Here is a 19058-nt window from a genome sequence, read left to right as displayed (position 1 = left end):
ACGCCGAGCGTAAAGTTAACATCTGCACGGACAGATGATGGATGTGGATGGGTGGAGAAGTGGCGCTGCCGCTCGCGTCCTCGCCAGCATCTGAGCTCCTGTGTGTCTCCCCAAGGAACTCTGGGAGAGGAGCTGTGCGCGGCCAGAAAAAAAACAGTCTCTCCATTTCTCTCTCTCTTTTTTATGTCCTCATTTTTCTTGTTTTTTTTTTTTTTTTCACCTCTTAGAGTGTGAGCTTCTGAGTCTTTCTGTATCCCTCGTTCATTCTCTCTCTCATCTGTTTTTGCTCTTTTTTTGCTCTCGCCCTCTTTCACTCGTTCTCAAATGGTGGAGTCGTGCCTCAATCAGCAAACAGATGAGGCACCCACTCCACTGTTTAAAGAAGAGGGGAAGTAATTAGCTGGTAAATAGCATATATTAGCATTTCCCCCAAGACACTGTGAGGCAGTGTAATAAAGGGAAACAATAGAAAGGTTGAAAATGAACACAGAGAGGGTTTTTCTTGTGATTTATTTCATGGCTGGAAATGAGAGAGACAGAGCCGCTCAAATGGGCTTTGCTAATGACTCCAAAGTGTGTTGTCGCGTTGAGCAAATATTTTCGTCAGCAGTCTTTGCATTTGTTCGATCATTACTTTGAACCAGTGTAAGTGTTTGTGACAGACTGCAAGGGTTGGAAGGAGCTACATTATTGATGCTCACAAATGACATGTAAATGACTTTCCGCACCGAGATCTCAGGGGAAGACGTTTCAAGTTTTGCTTCTAAGACACGGATGGGAGTCAACTGGGACCACATCTGTCGGCAGCTGTGGCTGCAGCAGCAGCATCAGCAGCAGCAACCCACCTCTGCAGTGTGTGTGCCATATCAGCTAATGAGCGGGTGGCGCTCTCTCTCCTTCGGAGTGCCAACTAGTGGGGTGATTTCTCACTTCGCTGGGCCCCCAGCCTCCAACACCAACTCCACCACCACTACTGCCACCCAGGCTTCCATAATTCTCTCCCCGAGGCTCCGGGAACGAGTCAGTAGCCTGCCAGATAGCGGTGTGCTGCCAGGGGCCTGCAGCGTGCCGGCGCGCACTGGTGTGCACCAGGGTGTGCTAAAAAGGTGTTACTGGTCATTGGGCTTAAGGCTATTAGTCAAATAGCTCCATACTGTGTGGCTCTGTGTGTGTGTCTATATATATAGCCATGTGGTCTGCACAGGTGTTCTGGCCTCTCGTACACTGTACACACATCCACGTCCCGCATAGTAATTATATATCCTCATACATAAACAATGTTTATACTCTTGGGTTTGCCCACTTGTGTGTAGTCCAAATGTGTATAGTGGAGTTGTGTTTATGCCTCAGGTGGTGGCCATTGACGTCTTAACTGTGGTCTTGGTGTGGCGTAGCCATGCATACTCTGCCACTAAAATGACTAATGCTGGTGTCATGAGGTCAATTGTCATCCAAAGCAGATCAATACTGATCAATTGTGCTATTGAGTGGTGATGGATCAAAGTTAATAAAGCTCCAAAAGCTGCCTTAAACGTCACATTCAACACTGTCTGATTTTAATAGCTTAAGATGGCTTATACAGTACAAACAATCTCTATGAACAATCTTTGCTTGTTTCATCAGTTGGAACGTGTATAATATAATTAAACTTTGAGTGCATTTGTATTTTATAATGTGCCTCTTACTTGTCCTTTTCTCCCATCGATCTCTTCCCCTCTCTCTCTTTCCTGGGTAGCGAAGGTAGGAGTAGTGTTTTCTTTTCAGTTTTTCATTGAAGGGGTTGTATACAAGGCCAAAAGGAAAAGGGAAGTGTGTTTTGTCAATTTCTTGTTGGGTGCAGCAAAAATGGCAATTTGGTTGTCAAGGAAGTACAAGATGGCGGGGCGAGTTTCAACCAATCCTGTGGAGATTTTTAGGGGGGTGGTGGGGGGGAGAATCAAGTCTGAAGTCTCAAGTCTGGCGGGTGGGGGGGTTGCTGTGTGAGGGTGGGGAGGATGGGCAGGTTGTTTTCAACATATGAATCTGCTCTGCGAGCCCTGTGATGTTTCTTTTTAACTTGTAACTTGTATGTGTTTTTATCAATGTTTTTATTGTGTAGTGGTTAAACACCTGATATTGTTTCAATAAAGGAGTGTTAAGTCTCTCTCTCTCTCTCTCTCTCTCCCCCTCCCTCCCTCCCTATCTCTATCTCTATCTCTCCTAGGCGGTTTGAGATCAGTCCAGTGTGTGTTGATCTGCAGGGCCAGATCCTGAAGTGCTACCAGGAGAACACCGGCAAGACCCTGCTCTGCTCCAATATTGCTACCCGCTACCTACAGTGTGTCAACCAAGCCAAACAGGTGTGTGGGGTGGGGGTTGGGGTGTGTGTGTGTGTGGGGGGGGGGGGTTGAATGCCCTTCTAGTGTGTGTGTGTGTGTGTTTATTTATGATAGTACTTACAATCTTAAAATTGCATGAGATTGTGTTTGTTTTGTACACTTGTCAGATAGAGCTACACCTTTGGTACGTTGGTCTGCCAGTAATATTGATATATTAACGTTATGTCTTTCTTTCAAAATGATATGCTTTCTCATGGCACAAAAAAGAATAACAAGAAGGTGCTTTGGGCATCTGACATGTAAGTTACGCTTCGAGTAGGCCATCGCTCTGTGGTGGAATAGCTTCGAGTAGGCCATCGCTCTGTGGTGGAATAGCTTCGAGTAGGCCATCGCTCTGTGGTGGAATAGCTGTGCTTTTGTTCAGGTGGACTCCAGCCATCCATCTCCTGTATGTAGGACATAGCAAATTGCATTGTAGGCGGCTGTATATTTTGCTTTCTTGCTTTCCTCCTCCCCTTTTTTTCACTCCCTTACTTTACCTCTTCCTCTATCCTCTGTCATTCTCTCTCTCTCTCTCTCTTTCTCTCTCTCTCTCGTATTCTTTTGCTCTTTGTCATACCCAAACCTCATACACCACAAACGACTATGATAAAGCACACTTATGTTGCCTTTTGACTCAAAGCCTGTAGTAGTGAATGCAGCCCCCCCCCCCCTCCGCCTCTGCCTTAGGAAGCGCACTCCTCTCCTGCGTGGCCAGCACCAGTGCGGCCGCTCCTCTCCACTCTTCCCCAACAGCAGCTTTCTTAACTGCACTCTCATTTCCATAATATCTGCGGCCGGCGGTCATTCCTATGCACGGCTCACGTTCGGGCCCGTAATGTAATAAGTGGCCTGGACCGGAACCAGCCGGGGTAATACAGGCGCCCGCGTCTCGCCTTCCTGCCTCGTCCTCCGGGCCTCCCAGACGTCCTGCGTGTTAGTAATGGCACCAGGGTGGGCAGTGCCGACTCGGTGTCTCCTCTACGCTCACACACACACACTCACACACACACAGATATATACACACACTCACACACACACACTTATACACACAGATATATACACACACTCACACACACACACTTATACACATAGATATATACACATACTGTCACTCCTTTTTTTCCCCAGACCTCATCTCAAATATACACCACTGCTTCCAGACCAAGTGCAATTTACATTCAGATAGCTTCTCTATTAGATTTTTACAATAATCTCACTATTTCGCAATGAGAGCAATAGAGGGGAAGTGGAAAGGAAAACACACACACACACAAACTCCCTACTCTATACCACTCAGCTGGATGTTGCTATTAAATCTGTGCCGGGATGTGCCGGTTTTAAAGGTACGCATAATGTAAATATAGAGATGCATTATTCATATTCGATTTGCAATGCGTGGTGCGCACGCAGCTACCTGTAACCTCTTTAGCATGCCGCCGCCGCCGCGGCCCACCGGCACTCCTGCTAGCGAGCGTGTACGTGCACCCGTGTCGGACACGTTCTAATCTTGTTAATGTGAAATCCGCCTTGCTCCAAGTGCACAATAATCCGTTATTTTATCAACTTCCAGTGATCAGCGGAGAAAAGCAAAACCGGTGTTCCCTCCATGATATCTGTGGGTAAGAAAAGCTTCCAAGCCTTTACTAAAGTCTCTGCATTGTGTTTTTAGTTTGGTAATAGTAAGGGTTTGTACTGATACTGGGAGGTAGCATTTGTTCGGTTCAGGCCCAGGCATTGATCAGTAGTCTCCCATGAAGACAACCGTAAGTGGTAAACATGGAGAAGACCAACTCAGAGGCAAGGGAAGGAGAAGATGAGGCCAAGAAGAGCACACCGTAGCTAAGCGAATAGCGCACTGCTCAGATGGGACCACTTCACTGCTAATAGGTCGGCATGGTTAAACCTGTCTGTGACCTCCTGTCCTACTTTTGGTTTTGGGGATTAAGCTATTTCTGCAGTGACTAGGTTTCCACGGTGGGAGGTATCTCTCCAGAAAAACGGATGCTGTTTTATTTTAATACTGTCGCTGCATCACCCATGCAACATTAGAGTGGCAGAGGGAACAATGCAGCCATCCAGTGTGGTGAATGGAGATCACTCGTCAGGCAGCTGGCACAACGGGATTACTTGGAAAGCGTTAACAGTCATCATGGGAGAGCTGGAGTGATTTTAGTGAGAAGCCTGTTTGTTAATCCAGCCCTCAGGGCATAAACATGAGACACAGAGAGAGAGAGAGAGAGAGAGAAAGAAAGAGAGAGGAAGGATTCACTCAAGAAAAAAAAAAGAAGCCTCCCTCACTCTCTTTTTCTTTTTCAAGAATCCCCCCAACGCCACGAGACGAGACACGTCGGCGATCAGATAGCCGGGCCGAGGGTCTAGGACCTTCTATGGGGTATTGACTGCTAAAAGGCTGCAAGACAGTGGGACATCATCCCTGGGCCTTTGTCGGGGTAATTACTGCTTGCCTTATCATTGGCCGCTGATAACATTTAGCCCCAGCGCGGCCTTTCATTTCCCCTCAATCACTCGCTAATGCGGAGGCCCGGTGAGCGCCGGCCACTGATAGCAGCGATGCGCCGAGCTGCACCGCGCCGCCCCGGAGAGGGACAGTCGGAGAATAGGGAGTGAGCGATAAAGCAGTGAAAAGGCAGAAGGGGCCCCCGTCCTTTCTCTCTCTCTCTCTCTCTCTCTCTCTCTCTCTCTCTCTCTCTCTCTCTCTCTTGCTTTCTCTCTCTGAATGAGGGTTTATCATGGGGGGGATCTGTCCCTCTCTCGGCCGCTCCTCATTCTGCATTCCCAGACAGACTGCAGGCCTCCCTGCTCATCCCCGTCTCTCTCACGGCCTGTCGTTTTATCTGACCCCGTCTCTCTACCCGTCTCTCTCTCTCTCACCCTGTTTCATTCTTTCTCTCACTTCCTCTCTCTTATTCTTCCTCCCTCTTTGTCTCTCTCTCTCTCTCTCTCTCTCTCTCTCTCGCTAGCTGCTCTTTCCCTGTATGTCTCATTCTTTCCTCAAGTCTCTCACTCTTTCTTTTCCAAAGTCATTCTGTTTTTTTTTCTGCTTCTCTCTCCTGTTCTCTCGCTCGGAGACGCTTGGAAGAAACGTCTCCCTGACAGCTCTTCAGTAATGTTGTATGGCCTTGTTCTGGCTTGGACTACTCATGGTTAGCCGCGAAAAAAAAAAAAGCCTTGATCATATCGCCGGAGCTCTATACAGAAGTCCGAGTCGACTTCCACGTAGAGCATAAAGTCAACTGCCATGTAGAAGACGAGGGAAAGGAGAAGTTTTTCCTCTTCACATTTTAGTGAGGTCTTACCGCATTAATCAAGGACTTGGCTTTCTGCTCCAGTGGACGCGGCGCTAGCTAACTTGGACATTGGTTCGGAGTCGTCTGAGCGTGGTCGTGTTTGCGGAGCGGGATTAGCTCGAGCTAATTTGCCATTCCTGCGGGTCGCGCTGGTTAATTTTCGGCCAGGAGATTGGATTGATTTTGCCGCCGTCGAGAAGCAGGAAGGCACCTCGGACATGGATGAATTCAGTCATGAGAGCAGTAATCAATGAGTCCAGGAAGGGGGAAGTAACAACCCTTTTCTCTTTCTCTCTCTTGCCCTCCCTCCATCTCTCTCTCTCTCTTTCGCTCTCTCTCTCTCTCTAGCTCTTTAGCTTTCTCTCTCCTTCTCTTCCTTGTTTTGCCACCCCACTGCTCCCTGAATCACACTGGGGGATTTTATTCTTGGGTATCAGATGCAATAGGCTGTACCAAATGGGTATTGACAGAGAGAGAGAGGGAGTAGTGTGCTAGAGGCGGATTGCCAATGGGAGCTTTCACCTCTCCTCTGGCCTCTCCTCCATCTCTCCTTCACTCCTTCTCTCCTTCACTCCTTCGCCCAACTCATCCCTTCTTTTTTGCTCTCTTTCCTCCACAGAACAAGCTGAGGACTGGAGGCTAATCGTTCCACGGCCGGGGTGGGAGGAGCGATGGTTTCTGAATCGTTGTTATCGGCATTACCGTTCAAACTGACCTGACCCGGAGAAGGCACCACCTGGAGGAGAACACAGAAACCGACCCCGAGAGGACAACAGTCCCACAGTCAAACCCCGTGGCCAGAGAGATGGATGTCCCCCCACAATCCCCCCCCCCCCTTTCTTCCCTTCACCTCTTCACCTGAAACCTTTCCTTCTTTCCTCCCCCACTCCCTCCCTCCATCCATCTCTCCCAACTCCGAGTAAGGGGCAGGGAGAGGGGGATTCGGTTCCACAAACCCAAGAGCACAGCAGTACCGTAGCCGCGGCGCCACCAGCTGACCCGTCCAGAGGACCCGCACGGAAGATCACACCCTGCACCTGGAGGCGCCAGCCAGGCAGCCGAGGAGAACACTAACAACAAACAAACAAACAAACAAACAAAAAATGTGAAAGACAAATTATGTCACCGAGCCCTGACTCTTCCCCTCGCCGCCCCAAACAAACCTGCTAGCTAGCGCATCAGATCATGTTACACACCCTGCAGTCTAAGATAGGCACATTTCACACACACACACACACACACACACACACACACACACGGAACAGTTTGTAGGTCGCCGCAGCCACACCCGGCTACACCCACCACTCCACCCGTACCCCACCCTTCTGTCTCCTTTCATGTTTCGTTGCACTAGTCCGCACATGCTACCCGTAGATTCCTCATCTGTGTACGTACATGCGTGTGTGTGTGTGTGTCACTTTAATAATGTATCTGCCTTGTTTTGCTTTCATGTGCACGAGTCGAGCCCCTGTTGAAGAGTTTGCCCCATCAGTGGGGGAAAATAAACAGAATAATAATGTAAACCTCTCTTGGTGTGTCCCTTCAATTTGTCATCTCTGGGTCTCCCTGAGATGTCTGCCAGTGTGTGTTTTGCCTGTCAGAGGTGATATGCGATGACAAGTTGATTGTTGTCTTTCATGTGTGCTTTTTCTGCTGCTGTCGCTTCTTCCGCTTTCTGCAGGCTCTTAAACGGACAAGATATTGGAAGGTACCAGGACCTCGCCAGCACAGATGCTTTTATTGCTTTCTGGTGCGCTCTCCTCCCTTGGGATGTTCTATTTCTCCCTCTTTCTTTTTGTCTTATTCATCACTTCCTTCCCCTTCTCTTCTCTTGCTCATCAATGGTCTGTCCTGTTGTTGGAAGAGTAGCCCATCTCTTGGGAGTCACTGGTGGAGCCGCCAGTTGTTCAGGAGGAATGGAAATCTCTCCCTCTCTCTCTCTCTTGTTCTCTCTCTATCCCCCTCTCTCGTGTGTGAGTGAAACTGGCCCCTCCCAGCGTGAGCACTAATGCTGAGGCCGCTTCTTCACGCCTGCTGCCCTCGCTGCCCAGCGCTCAAAAACACCGACAATTCTCGTCCATGTACTGTACACACACACACACACACACACACACACACACACACACACACACACAGACACACACTCCATGCATAAATACACACTCACTAACTCTCAAACACACACATGAATGCACACTCATAGACACACACAAATTGCTTTATTAGAAAACGCCAGAAACCATTTTGCAGCACGACACACACACAGACACACACACACACACACACACACACAAATATGCAGATCCCTGAAACCGCTTTATTTGGATTTGATTTAGTCTCCAGAACACTGCTGAAAACCCAGCTGCCCCTGCTCTTGGGTTGGGATTACCATTTGATGTCCACGCACTGACCAATGGCGCTGGAGTCCAGTAGCCCCCCCCCCCCTGCCCATGGTGCTCACCATGCTCCGCCGCTCCCCGGCCGTGGTTCATCACGCCACCATAATGGCTTCGGCAGCCGTCCGGAGAGAGAAATGGAGGGAGACGGCGGAGGAGAGCGAGATGGATGGCGATAGCCGGAGCATCCGTCCTCTTTGTGTCTAATCCCGCCGTATCGGTGCTTTATCGCCCCTCTCTTCTCGGGGCTTCCTCCGGAGTCGCGCCGAGCAGCTGCCTGTCCACCAGACCAGAGAGGCCTAGCGAGACGGACAGTTTTCAGTAATCCCCCCTCTCTCTCTCTCTTTTTCTCTTTCCCTCGCTCAACAACCCCCCCCCCCCCCCCGCCTTCTCTGCCTCTCTTTTTTGGTCCCTTTCATCCACCATCACTCTCTCCATGGTCTCTCACTTCAGTGTCTTGATAGGAGCTCCTTTCAGAGCATCCTCTGTGCTCTGCTTTTTTTTTAAAAATGTGCCTTCTCTCCTCTATCTATCTCTTCATTCATCTGTTTCTCCATCTCCTCCATCCATCTTGTGCCATTCTCATCTTGACTGACCTGGGTTGGCTGCCGTCCCTTATCGCGTTTGCGCGTTTATCAGAGATTACTCCTCTCTCATCCCCCCGTTCCCACCTCTCCGCTTCTCTCATTCTCTCTCCTTTTCTTCTCGGCCAATGCGGCCTCTCATTCATAGCCGCCGTCATCTCCCATCTCTCTCTCACACACACACACACACCCCCTCTCCTTCATTCTCACTTTCTCTCGGTCACCTGCTCTCTCCATTTCTTTATCTCTCTTACTCCTTCAGCTTCACTTCTCTGTCTCCCTCAATCTCTCCATTTCTTTATCTCTCTTACTCCCTCCCTTACCTCTCTCTCTCTCTCTTCCTCAGCATGTGTCAATGGTGCTGATTAATCGAAGGGGAATCGGCAGCAGCTGTGCTCCCATGTTGAGTCTTACTCCGTTCTCCACACAGGGATTTCCATCTTCTCCCCCCCCCCCACACACACACACACACACCACCACCTTTCCTCCTGGGACTGCAGTTAAATGGGAATCCATTGGCGTCTCTCTCTATCTAACTTCATCTCTTCTTCTCTGTGCTTCTTAAGCTTTTTCCTTCTAAATCCGTCCGTCCCTCCCTCCCTCTCTCTTCGCCTTTTTCAACTTCAATCACAATCCCTCCCCCTTGTTTGTCTGGTGGTTGGCCTCCATTTTGTTCAGAGACTGGCTTTCTTCAGGTGCAGCCCTCGAGGTTTTTTTTTCTTCTGCGATTTCTTTTTTCCCCCCTCTCTCTTTACCTTGTTTTGTCCTTCCCTCTCGCCTTGATGTAATCGATGAGAGCCACTCGGCAAGAGGGATTGCCTTCTCGGGCCGCCTAGTGCCATAAGACGTGCCTTCTCTCTTTCTCTCTCTCTCTCTCTCTCTCTCTCTCTCTCTATCTCTCTCTCTCTCTCTCCCTCCCCCCCACTCTCTTGTTTTCCCTCCACCTCTCCATCCTCTGTCCTCATCTCTCACACTTTCTGAACACGAGTCTCCTCCACGAGTCTCCTCCACGATTCTCAGTTGGCATGATTGGTCAGCTTACATCATGTGCCAGGGTTTTCCACTGGTGGACTTAATGACCAAAACTTCCGGCTTCCTCGGAAACGACAACCGTCTCGAGTCCCTTGGCGATGCTCTGGAAGTTGTACCAAGGAGCACCGTGGCGACATGTGGCAATCACATCTGCATCTTTGCCTTTCTCATGAGCTTTCACATTTTCTCGCTCTCCTCCTTCTCGCTCTCTATCACCCTCTCTTTCTCTTTCTCCATCCTGGGAGCCGTCGTTCCGGTCCCGTCTTCCTTTTCCATCTCCCCTTTTCCCGCCACTGCTCTGCGGGTCTGTCGAATCAATTCCGAGAGCTGTCTCCCTCCCCCGTGTGGTGTCTGCCTGAATCAGCACCACGGGCAGCCAGTGACGGTTTGGCGGGAGGTGATTGGCGCCCCTCGCGGACCAATGAGGTGTGACGCGCCTGTCGCCATGCTCTGCGGGGGGAGGGCACAACAAGAAAAACGACGCAAACACTTAAGGAATTCTCTCTGGCACCCCTGAGAAACACACACACACACACACACACACACACACACACACACGCACGTACGGTTACACACACACACCCAGACACATTCTTCCTCTCTTGCCGTTCTGGCCCGCCAGTGGGGCGACACACTGTTCATTATTTTAATGGGGAGGCAGATGGCAGCCTCTTCTATAGGCACCGTTAGCCTGATGGCTCTATTCATCACGCCTCTACATCCTCCCAACGTCTTCCTCAAATTATTTATAAACTGCAGGCCCTCTTGCTCTCTCTCCTCTCTCCCTCTCACATTCTCTTCCTCTCCATCTCTGCTCTCTCCCTCATACTCTCTCCATCTCTCTTTCCTGTTCCCTCACTTCATCTGTCTTTCTCTCCCCCCTCCATCTCTCTCTCTCTCATTCCTCTCCTCGAACTCCCTCTCAGCTGCTGGTAGCAGATCCACCATTTTGGAATAATCAGTCAGGTGAATCCGTGGCCTGGAAGGGACAAAAAAAAAAGTGTTCCCATTTTTTTTCTTCAGCTCTTGTATCCAATCGCACAGGAATGTGCTACATTATGTTAAGTACGGCAGAGCAAAGTTAGCGCAGTGGAAACTTCGAGAGCCTCCCCTGCCCTCCTCCTCCTCAACTCAGAGGTTGTTTTAATTGACCCACCAAATTTCCCTGAAACGTTCATTTTAATTGTTGCTAATGTAATTCGGCAGAAGATGGGGAGTGCGAAGCGGTAATTGAATAAGGTTAAATAATGCATAAATGAGTCTCTCATTGTCCTTGCATTAAGCTAAGGGGATCCGCAGTGAAAGGGCTTATCTGTGCTCTAAGTAATAGCATGGGGGCCAGGGACTGAGTGTGTGGAGGGGAGAGTTGAGCAGAGTGGTTAAACTCTGGCAGAAAGAAAGGGAGGCCTATTATCTGCACCTGGTCTTTTGACTCTTCCCTGTGCTCAGGTATGTCATGATGAGATGCTTCCTAAAAGTGGGGCCCGACTGACAACAAGGGATGGGGTGGTGGGGTTTTCACCGGATTTAGTACGAGTCCATTCCAGTGGCTAATGAATGAAGTTGATGGCGTTTTTAATGGATTTATTCATTGAACCCAGAGCTACAGACTGCTGTGCTTATTTGTTCGAATTTCTAGTCTTGCTTCCGCTCTCTAATCATCCAAATGCAGGAGTGCACTTGTACTGCTTATGCTATGGCAGAGAAATGTTATTAGAACTTATTGTGTGTGTGTGTGCGTGTGTGTGCGTGCGTGTGTGTGTGTGCATGCGCGTGCGTGCGCAGTGGCCAAGGTTGCGCTTGACTCACATGTGCTCTCCTGAGATTGGAGGCACAATAATAAACTTGAGCACACTGTCAGAAGCCTGACCTTGAAGAGTTGAAGCGAACAGAGTTCAGTCAGGGTGAAAGTTTTATTTAAGAAGCTAAGCTCAGTGTGTGTGTGTCTGTGTATGCGTGTATGTAAGTGTGTGTGTGTTTGTGGGAGAGAAAATAGGCGGCTTTTCAAACAGCACAAAATGAAGGCCTTGAGAGATGAACTGTTCTCAGTAAAAGTGTTCGCAGTAGGGGCAGGTAATAGGAGTAATTACTCTAATAGCACCTTGCACGTCTTAAGCACTATTCATTACAAACTAATCGCATGGCACTTGGCAAATAATTCTTTATACCGCCACCTCACTGCCAGCAAGTTAAACAAACACTGTCAGGGAAAAATATGGGGAGAAATTGCAGAAAGGTAGCTTTGATATGCCAAGGATTGATGCTTAAATTAATATGGGTCGACGTCTAGGGAAATTACAGTATGCACTTTGAACTTCTGCTCTTTGTGGGGACTTAATGAGTCAGTGGTGCTGGATCAGATCTGACTGCGATCTGCTGCAGATCTATAGCCGATCTGTTCCTGTGTCAGCTGCTATCTGTAATAGCATGAGGGTTTAACATTGGCTAGCTTGCTTCACAGCTTTGCGTAGTAGCCTATTTCACTGAGCCTCAGCACAGATTCACACTGATACAATCACATTGGTGTGCACGGAACCAGGGCACTTCTTCAAGCACCCGTTCGAGTGCTTAAGGGCGAAGAGCAGGAGGAATTGAAGAACTCCATCGATCCCCCCAGCGACCCGCGCTGATTTGTCACCATGAGAAAGGTCACTCCGAGTCGACGTGGACGAATAGCGGCCCCTTTACTCTACATAGAGACAAACAATTCAGCCGAGGAGAAGAGACAAACATGCATCACTATGCAACTCACAGAGATTAATGAACGCAGCAGCTTCCAAAATTGAAACATCAATATCAGTCAAAGTGCATGATTAAGGCACTATTTAAAAGCAACGCTCATAGCTGCCATGGGAATAAAGCAATTTGGCCCAGAGAGTGGTTGGGCACCTTCCATATAATCAAATGAAACTATTCCACAGCGGATATATTGCAATGTAGTGCTATTGAATCCACAGGTGCTTGGCAAATCCCAGGTTTTCCTCAGCAGGTTTTATGGAGTTAAGCAGCATGGTATATGACCATGATTGCCACCCACTTTTCACTGCTTGGTGCATTGTGTGAAATGACCCTACAATAAGCCCCTGCCAGCATTGGACGGGAAATCCCTTTTCTTTCCATCATCCCCCGGAAGCGGAAAATAAACTGATTCTCCATCCCCGCTCTGGAACTCTTGTTCGTGAAAATTGGACAGACTTCCTCCTCGGCTGCTTGTCGCTCAGACCAGACGGTACCCAAACAGCCAGTTTTTTTTTAGTTTTTTTTTTTTAGACTCCTTGACTCCTATGTTAGTGGATGGTGCCAATGACTTCCACCACCCTGGCTTCTCTGGCTTCCCTTTCGGCTGCATTCAGCCACACCGACAGCTAGAGGGATGCCGCACACCTCCATGTACGGGTTGTTTGACTCGTGTCATGATTATTTCAGCGTGCCCGATACCAGAGGGAGTGTGAGAATGACATGGACACAGAGAGCCGGAGAGAGTGAAGCCCCAGGCCTGCCCGCTCGCCTCGGAGAGAGGATGGAGCGGGCGGCGCAGTCTGGAGACAGCCCAGCTCTCCTATGAATTATGAAGGGACACTTCACTCTCACACAGACACCTACTGCACCTCAAACCAGCAGCAATCTAACACCGCTCACACTGTCAGTGTGTCAGCGGGGATCTCTGTCTCTCCCCACACACACACACACTTACACACACTTACACACACGACATGCTTCATTTCTGTGTGCTTGACTTAGGGCTTTGATCTGTACATAGAGGCCTGTGTTATAGTACACCAGTGCTGAGAGGGAGTCAACCATGGCCGCCTCTACAGAATGTCAGTGTATTGCTTTCTTGGCTCTTTTTATTGGTCTTTACCCAGGGGGCTTAGGGCCGCTGCCAGGGACCTGACAGAAGAAAAATGGCGTTCGCAAACAATCTGCACCCTCCACTACACCTGCATAATTTCTGTTTGATGTTCTGTCGGGCCCTGTGGTTTTTAAGGGGTGGGGGGGGGGGGCCATGTTTCTTTTTCTCTCTTTCTTTCTCTCTCTCTCTTTCTCTCTCTCTCTCTCCCCCAATCCATATAGCTCGTAATCGTAGTCATCTGTTCCCATATCTGCCCTTGCATCACCTCTCAACACCGACCTCATTCAGCCTGTCCACACATGGAAGGATGTGGTGTTATCTCCACACACACACATACACACAAAGACACACACATTCACTCATACCTTTACACACACACACACACACACACACACACACACACGCTGAGCACTGCAGCACGTAGCCTGGGGGAGCACTAGCGCAAGGTCACTGTCAGTCTGGCCCATTGTTTTCCTCCCGTGTCTGAGGGGCGCATTGTTGTAGCTTTCAAACCTCTTTTTTTGTATTATCCCTATTGATTGAGACAGTGTGGAGGACCCTGCCCAGCGCTGGGAGCCCTCTCCCCCCAAAACCCCAGCGAGAGGACGGGAGAGGAGAGCAGGGGAGGGGAGGGTGCCCATTAATGCCCAATAGGATGGTGCTTCACTCAAGTGAGCAAATCCTAATCAAGAGCCAATCAGAGATGGCGTGTGGGAGATGGCTAATGACGGCTTAATTACCATCAACCCTTTTTTTTTTCAGTAACCATAATCACGGTTAAATATTTATAAGGGAATGATCTTTTGTTTGGACTTGACCTTTTCTCTAGTGCTCATTAACATGGGTGTTATTAGCTTGTTTTAATTCTTTTTCCCCCTCTGTGGTTTTCTGTCTGCCTGTCCTGAGGCAGGTTATTGATTTCGATTGTGGTAATGGCGTGGCGTGTGCCACAAACGCTAGCTTGCCCCGGCGAATAGATGGCACTTGTGTTGTGTTGGGGTTCGTCGTGAAAACGCCTTTAGGTGATTAGGTTTTGTGTGTGGAGAGAGAGGGGGGGAGAATTGTTCCCACCCAACAGCAAGCCTTTGAGACTTATCTGCAGTGAAGAGCATTGTCTTTAATCGACAGGGGAAGAGAAATAGCCTCATATCCTCAACACTGGTGTGTGTGTGTGTGTGTGTGTGTGTGTGTGTGTGTGTGTGTGTGTCCTTGTCTGTGTTACTGAGTGCTTTTCTTTGTGCCTCCGGTGCCTTGATTGACCAGAGAGATTGGATTGGATTTTTGTTGTGTGTTATCGCAGGACACACACACTCATATACACTCATGGTGCCTTGAGCCCACCCCACCGTTTCCCTCAGCGCCCCACTCCCCTCTGGTCAGTTCCGGTCTCACCCCACTGGGGTCCAGCATGCCCCCAATCTCAGGGAGCACTCCGAGAACATTTTTTAAAAAGAACCACAGATAGCATTTTTCTCTCTCGCTTTCTCTTCTGCTCTTTCTCTTCAATTTGTTTCTATCTTGATCTTTCTGTCTCACTCTCTCCTTATTCTCTCCCTCGTCTTTCCCTCTCGTCTCTCTCTCTCACCCTCTCTCTCTCTCTTTCCCCCTCACATCTCTCTCTCTCACCATCTCTTTCCCCCTCACATCTTTCTCTCTCTCTCACCATCTCTCTCTCTCTCTCACCCTCTCTCTCTCTCTTTCCCCCTCACATCTCTCTCTCTCACCATCTCTCTCTCTCTCTCTCTCTTTCCCCCTCACATCTCTCTCTCTCACCATCTCTCTCTCTCTCTCTCTCTTTCCCCCTCACATCTCTCTCTCTCTCCCTCTCTCCCTCTCTCCCTCTCTCTCTCTCTCTCTCTCTCTCCCTCTCTCTCTCCCCTGTTGTATTGATGTTTTATTGGTGAACACTTTGTTTTGTGCTCGCCTCTCCTCTCCAGTGTTCCGCAGGACTGATTCTGCTGTTAAGGCACACTGCCTGCTGGAGAGAGGGGAGAGAGCCACACACACACACACACACACACACACACACACACACACACACACACACACACACAATTCTTGTATACTCCACACACGACAACCTAACTCCAATACACACATAGAACATCTTACACATGCCTAGACATCCACATAGACACAGACGTGTTTAGCCTACCTATGCACCAGAGGCCAAAAACAATCCCATGCAGAAATACACATACAGTCAGCCACAGACACACTGTTTGCATGAACACACAACATGTAAACCACAGGGGAACTGGAACAGGGTTTTGCATACACCACAGTCACATGGGATCCGAGAGCAAAGGCTACTTCTCATGTTTTTCTCTCTCTTTCGCTCACCCCCCGCCCTCTCCTTTCCCATTAAAATATGCCCTCTACAGAGATGTCAATCAAATGTGTACCTTGGCTTGTGTGTGTATGTGTGTGTGTATGTATGTGTGTGAGAAAGTTGTATGTAGCTATGTGTGTGTGTGTGTGTATATATATATGAGTTGTGTGTGTATGTGTCTGAGAGAGTTGTATGTGGGCGTGTGTGTGTGTGTGTGTGTGTGTGTGTGTATATGTATATATATGAGTTGTGTGTGTGTGTGTGTGTGTGTGTGTGTGTGTGTGTGTGTGTGTGTATGTGCGTGTGTGTGTGTGTGTGTGTGTGTGTGTGTGTGTGTGTGTGTATGTGTGTGAGAGAGTTGTATGTGGGCATGTGTGCGTGTGTGTGTGAGTTATGTGTGTGTGTGTGTGTGTGTGTGCTGGAATCCATCTTCCTCAGCCCATCCTGCGGAGCCGCTGGCCCTCTGCGGCTCTCTGCTCTCCATTAACCCTTTGCGTAATGACTCCAGCCGCAATCGATATGCTTACAGGCGCACAAATCCTTCAGCGTCGCCGCTGCCATTTGAACAGCGCTGATCTGCAGACAGGTTTTTACAGCACCCCGAGGCCCTCTCAGGCAGCCACTGTCACACTCCACAGATCCTGGATCAGCCGAAGATGGGGGGGGGGGTCGGGGGGGGGGGACCAGACCAAAATTGACGCCACCGCCGCTGGCCCGTGCCGTCCCTTACTGCTGCTGTTTGTTTTGAATGGCGCCATATTTCACACGTCTGGATGGATGGGCAGGCCGCGCACAACACCAAAGTAAAATAGATGCTCATTTCGGAGTGCGCTGACCCCCGGAGAAACCTCGCCAGGGATTTATGTGTCATGTCTGTGGGGTTGGTGGTGAGTGTGTGTGAGAGTGCGTTGGTTGTTTATGAGGAGGTGTGCTTGCGGGTGTGTTTTGTAAGGAGGTGGGAGGTTGTGTGTGTGTGTGTGTGAGTGTGTGTGTGTGTGTGTGTGTGTGTGTGTGTGTGTGTGTGTGTGTGTGTGTCCGTGTCCTGATGGCTCCATTACAGAGTCGTTTAGGGCCCTATCCCACCCACCGTCTGCTGTGGTATGCTGTCATTAGCATATGCTAAGTGTGATGCGTAAAGCACTCTGCTGCTGAGAACATATCAGTGCTAATGCTACTCTCACTCTCTCTTTCTCTTTCTGTGACACTTTACTTATTTCTCCCTCTCTTGCTCTCACTGTGACTTGATCTCTGTGTGACTTCATCTTTTTCATTCCCTGTATTCTTCACTCAGCCCCCCCCCCCCCCATTCTCTCTCTCTCTGTCTCTCTCTCTCCATTTTGGGGCTTTTTTCATTTTCCTCTTTATTTTGCATTAGTCTTGGTAAGACACGCACAAATCGAGGTATGCACTCGCTGGAAAGCTTTTAGAAGTCCACCTCGGGTTGCAGCTGCCAGGATGATGTGGCCAGTGAGATAAATGGCCTGTGATGGCTTTTGGGTGCATATCTAAGCGAGTCCTCCTGTAACATGAACCCAGTGGACGACTCCCCCTAGGGACAGTGGAGGGAGGAAGCGTAGTGTCTTGGCCTTACTGGTACTTACATACAAGAAATTCCATTTCCTAAATTGACAAGAGATACACATGGAGTCCAGTCAATACATGGCTGTTGCCAACAATTTGTGGGTGTGTCTCTGTGCTTCAGAGAGATGGACACAGAGAGAGTAAGCGCCATTTGTGTTCTCTAAGCTGGACATGAGTATCTAACAACCTGTATGTTCGTCTACCCAAGGAAAAGAGCATGTCGCTACCTTAGAATAATAAGGTTCTATCTGACATTTTTGTCAAAAATTGATTATTTACATATTTTTATTCTTTGAAAGTTTCTTAAGTTCAGATGAGGTGTTTCTTAAAGTTGTGTACATATTTGGACTTTATATCAAAAATAACTTGTTCCATTTTCCATGTAACTCTATGGAATTCTAAAACTTTGAAGCTCAATATCTCAGAACTACACACAAACTAATACGCAAATAGAACCTTATTATTCTAAGGTAGCGATGTGTTGCCATGTCCAGTTGTGTCCAGTTGTGTCTGTAGCTGCGCGGTGTGCTTTGTGTTCTGGGCCGGGTTCAGGTGCCTGGTGCTGGAGACACGGTGGCAGTAATGAGAGCCTTCAGGAGCAGGAGCGGGGCAGCCAGCCATAAATTGTATTATCTACTTATTTATTTTGGGCCCACACTCAATTGACTCTCAATTGGTCACAACAACCTCCTGGACAGTTGCAGAGTGTGACGCCACTTCATCCTTATTAGCATGGGGGGTGCGGGGGGGGGGGGGGGGGGGGGGGGTGGTACTGGCCGCTGGCCTGAGCCATGTAGAGAATAATGCCCCTGTGTCTGGCCTGTACAACACCCCCCCAAACCACACTGCTCTGACTGTCCCTCTCCCAATCTATCTGACTGTTGGTCAGTCGCTGACTCTGTCTCTACAGGTCACTCAGCTGTCATTTCTAACCTTTGGCATTCATTTGTTTTTTGTTTTGTTTCCTCTCTGTGCGTGCGTGTGTGTGTGTGTGTGTCTGTGTGTGTGTGTGTGCGTGTGTGTGTGTGTGTGGGTGTGTGTGTGCGTGCGTGCGTGCGTGCATGTGTGTGTACGTGTGTGTGCTTGCGTGCAGACCTTACACACCCCCAGTGCAGAATCCTCTGTTTCTGCCTCAGTGGCTGTATACTCCTGCAGGGCATTTCAGCCCAATCAGAATAGAGGATCACTCCCTCTTGCCACAACTCTCTCTCTCTCTCTCTCTCTCTCTCTCTCTCTCTCTCTCTCTCTCTCTCTCTCTCTGCACATCTCTCTCTCTCTCTCTCTCTCCTTCTAATCACCCATTCCATAGGGGCTCCTACAAGTGGTTTATTACTACAATAAGTTGCATTCTATTTCTGTTTACGTGTGTCTTACATTACATGTGTGTGTGTGTGTGTGTGTGTGTGTGTGTGTGTGTGTGTGTGTGTGTGTGTGTGTGTGTGTGTGTGTGTGTGTCTATGTCTATCTTTCATATTTGTCTATGTACAGTATGTGCCGCATATGTGTGAATGTGCAGTATGTTAAATGTTAAATGTTTATTTTTTTAATGAAAGTCTCATAAGATAAGATTTCGTGTGTGTGTGTTCTTGGATGGTGTGATGGTGTCTGTGGA

The 19058-nt window shown here is 48.9% G+C and overlaps 1 long non-coding RNA gene across 1 annotated transcript; it reads left to right on the top strand.

The window, feature by feature from the left end:
* Positions 1 to 2203: 2203 nt before the first annotated feature.
* Positions 2204 to 7191, top strand: LOC143136576 (uncharacterized). Its single transcript, XR_012989347.1, has 2 exons — positions 2204 to 2339; positions 6288 to 7191. It is a non-coding gene; the product is annotated as an uncharacterized LOC143136576 (long non-coding RNA).
* Positions 7192 to 19058: the final 11867 nt, after the last annotated feature.

This window comes from Alosa pseudoharengus, unplaced genomic scaffold (assembly GCF_046254945.1).
Source record: "Alosa pseudoharengus isolate Yale_2024_CS ecotype anadromous, Long Island Sound unplaced genomic scaffold, YU_APseudo_1.1 YU_APseudo_1.1_scf_20, whole genome shotgun sequence".
NCBI classification, from domain to species: domain Eukaryota; kingdom Metazoa; phylum Chordata; class Actinopteri; order Clupeiformes; family Clupeidae; genus Alosa; species Alosa pseudoharengus.
The sequence above is the reverse complement of the archived record's forward strand: the minus strand, read 5'-3'. Positions and strand labels throughout refer to the sequence as shown.